General features: G+C 22.0%; 1 protein-coding gene across 1 annotated transcript in view; it reads right to left on the bottom strand.

Annotated features, from left to right (window-relative positions):
• LOC119591165 (small G protein signaling modulator 1-like) overlaps positions 1–232 on the bottom strand; it is a gene marked incomplete at its 3' end in the record, with an annotated part of 183,708 nt that overhangs the window by 18,197 nt on the left and 165,279 nt on the right.

The raw sequence follows: 232 nt of genomic DNA, 5'->3' as shown, positions 1-232 counted from the left end.
ATAATGGAGAGGGAGAGAGGAGGAAGATTGAGAAAAATAATCATTAGCAAATAATAAAAAAAAATTCATCATTAGTAAGGTAATAACACATACGGAAATAAATATTAGGCATTATTCTAAACAATGAAAACAGAAAAAGTTAAATAAAATTGTAAAAAAAAGAGAAAGGGAAAAGGCAAAACAGAGAAAAAAAGGAAAAAAAAAAAAAAAAAAAAAAAAAAAAAAAAAAAAA

The sequence above is a fragment of the Penaeus monodon genome, chromosome 28, assembly GCF_015228065.2.
Source record: "Penaeus monodon isolate SGIC_2016 chromosome 28, NSTDA_Pmon_1, whole genome shotgun sequence".
Taxonomy (NCBI): Eukaryota; Metazoa; Arthropoda; class Malacostraca; order Decapoda; family Penaeidae; genus Penaeus; species Penaeus monodon.
Note: the sequence above shows the minus strand (reverse complement) of the source record. Positions and strands in the feature narration are given on the sequence as shown.